Genomic DNA, 3,493 nt, shown 5'->3' on the forward strand with positions numbered 1-3,493 from the left:
TTCTTCTCTCTTGATTATCTCCATGATTCGAGGGTTAGAGCGGCATATTTCTCGAACATAGGATGATACCGACTTCCTTGAGATGTATTTGATCTCCATGAAAGGATATTGTAGATCTTCTTGAAGTATTTGATTATCAAGAAGTGTCCATCCATCTTGATCTCTTTGTGAATATCCCACGAATTTATGGGATTTTGAGATGATCTCAATTGTCAAGATATTCTTTTAAGGGAATATGTAACCCTTTTTATAGGAGATACCCAGGGTTAGGGTAGAGTATCTTCCAAGTTAGGATTTTGGTAGATTAGCCTCCAAGCAACCCTAATAGACTCCTAGAATTTCAAAAGTCGTTTTATAGTGTCTTGAATTTAGGATTTAGCCCAAATTTCGTATGGGCTTGATCCATTAAATTTTTTATGTCTACAAATGCCCGAAACTTGAAGATGAAATTTGAAGTACTCGACCATCGCAATAAAAGATTTTGAAACTTATAGTTTTCGATTTGCAGGAGGAAGAAATGAAGGGCAGAATTGGTCCCCCTGGGCACGCCAATTGTTTGCAATAATTTTTTTACGATACAAATAATAAACTTCAATGAAATATAAATATGAAGAAACATAATTTTAATGATATACAATGTGGGTAAAATTTTGTTTGTTTCCTGGATTATTCTCTCCCGACTATCTCTATGATTCGAGGGTTAGAGTAGTATGTTTCTCAAACATAAGATGCTACGGACTTTCTTTGGATGCATTTGATCTCCCTGAAAGGATGTTGTGGATCTTTCTGAAGTATTTGATCATCTAAAAATAACCAATCATATCTTTATCTCTTTGTGAATATCCCATGAGTTTATGAGATTTTTTAGATGATCTCAGTTTTCGAGATACTTTTTTAAGGGAATATGTAACTCTTTTTATAGGACCCACCCAAGATTAGGGAGAGTAGCCTCCAAGTTAGGGTTTTGGTAGTGTAGCCTCCAAGCAACCCTAATAGTTGCCTAGAATTTCAAGAGTAGCTTATAGTATCTTAAATTTAGGATTTAGCCCAAATTTTATATTGGCTTGGTCCGTTAAAATTTTGATGTATACAAATGCCCCCCTACTTCAAGGTTTGTCGGGGTATAAGGTTGCCGAAAGTTGAAGACGACACTTGAAGTATTCGACCACGCAACATATAATTTTGAAAGTTATAGTTTTCGATTTGCAGGAGGAAGAGATGAAGGGCAGAGATGGTCCCACTGGGCATGCCAATTTGTTTGCAAGAATTGTTTTGCGAATGTAATCACAATACAGGTACAATTCTGTTTGTTCTCTTGATTCTTATCACCTGATTATCTCCATGATTCGTGGGCTGGAGCAGCATATTTCTCGAACGTAGGATGATACAGACTCCCTTCTGATGTATTTGATATCCATGAAAGTGTGAATATTCTTGAAGTATTTGATTATCAAGAAGTATCCAGCCATATCTTGATCTCTTTGTGAATATCCATGAATTTATAGAATTTTTGAGATATTATTTTTAAGAGAATTTGTAACTCTTTTTATAGGAGTGACCCAGTGTTAGGGTAGAATAGCCTCCAAGTTAGGATTTTGGTTGATTAACCTCCAAGCAATCCTTATAGACTCCTAGAATTTCAAGAGTTGTCTTATATTATCTTGAATTTAGGATTTAGCCCGAATTTTGTATGGGCTTGATCTATTAAAATTTTGATATCTACAAATCCCCCTACTTCAAGGTACATACCTTGAAGTACTCGACCATCGCAACAAATGATTTTGAAACTTGTAGTTTTCTATTTGCAAGAGGAAGAGATGAAGGGCAGAACTGGCCCCACTGGGTGTGCCAATTTGTTTGCAATAATTGTTTAGCAAGCAAAATATAAACTGCGATGACAATATAAATATGAATAAATATAATTTTATTGATAAACAATGTGGCTACAATTCTGTTCCCGGATCCTTCTTTCCTAATTATCTCCTTGATTCGAGGGCTGGAGTAGCATATTTCTTGAACGTAAGATGACACGAACTTCCTTGGGATGTATTTGATCTCCATGAAAGGATGTTGTGGATCTTCTTGAAGTATTTGATTATAAAAAAGTACCCTGTCATATCTTGAACTCTTTTATTTCTGAGACGCTTTTTTAGGGAATATGTAACCCTTTTTTTAGGGGATGTATTTTAGGGAATTAGAGTAGAGTAATCTTCAAGTTAGGATTTTGGCAGAGTAGCCTTCAAGCAACCCTAATAGACTCCTAGAATTTCAAGAGTCGTTTTATAGTGTCTTGAATTTATGATTTAGCCCAAATTTTATATGGGCTTGATCTATTAAAATTTTAATGTCTAAAAATGCCCACAACACTAAGGTTTGTTAGGGTGTAGGCTTGCCTAAAGTTGAAGACGAGACTTAAAGTACTAGACTATCGCAACAAATAATTTTAAAACTTGTAGTTTTTGACCTGCATGAGGAAGAGATGAAGGGCAGAACTGGTCTCACTAGGCGTGCCAATTTGTTTGCAACAAATGTTTCGCGATAAAAAAAATAAACTGCAATCACAATATAAATATGAAGAAATATAATTTTATTGATAAACAATGCGGGTACAATTCTGTTTGTTTCCTTGATTTTTCTCTCATGATTATTTCCATGATTCGAGGGATGGAGCAGCGTGTTTCTCGAGCCTAGGATGATACTGACTTCCTTGAGATGTATTTGATCTCCATGAAAGGATGCTATGGATCTTCTTGAATTTTGAAGTCAAGTGAGTTGTGGAACAAAAGTCGATGAAAGTCATCACAAGTTATATTCATAAGTTTTACTAAACTTTGGGTCAGATGTCACTGTGATTTTCTCCCAATATACTGACAGTTACGGGATGATACACCCATCAAATTGAATATCTATGAGTATATTTTCTAACTCATTAAACCGTTTATCAATATGATATTAGAGTAGAGAGAGATATGTAATTTTGTGAGACTGCGCAGACAACTAGGTGACAAGTAGGTGTGTCACCTACTTGCTTAAATGAGACGATTAAATATTTCAAAAAAGACTTTTTAAGGGCTTATCTCCTGCAAATATAACACTCATTATATAGCAAAATTACCAGAGATAAGCCCCTGCAAAAATCCTCCCAATAATTGATCACAAACCCTAATTGATTTTCTCTTCTTTTCAAGTTCTAGTTGGAGGAAAACATACGGTTTGAAGAATCCAATATTGAGCTGATATATTCAACAAATAAGGTAAGTTTACTGCTCTCTTTCATCCATTATTTCTGCTGGAGATGTATGGAAAGTCATTCTATAATTGTAAGAACTCACGGGGTAGTGATCGGAAGTCGTGAGTTCGAGTTATTCAACTTTTAGTGGACTGTTTTGTGGGTTGTTTCGTGTTGCTGTTGGATTGGGTGTTTTTCTACTGTTTTAGGGAGTTTTGGAGGAGAAAGCATGTGGAGAAACACCATATAAATTCAGGGTGATGG

Source organism: Nicotiana tomentosiformis, chromosome 12 (genome assembly GCF_000390325.3).
Source record: "Nicotiana tomentosiformis chromosome 12, ASM39032v3, whole genome shotgun sequence".
NCBI classification, from domain to species: domain Eukaryota; kingdom Viridiplantae; phylum Streptophyta; class Magnoliopsida; order Solanales; family Solanaceae; genus Nicotiana; species Nicotiana tomentosiformis.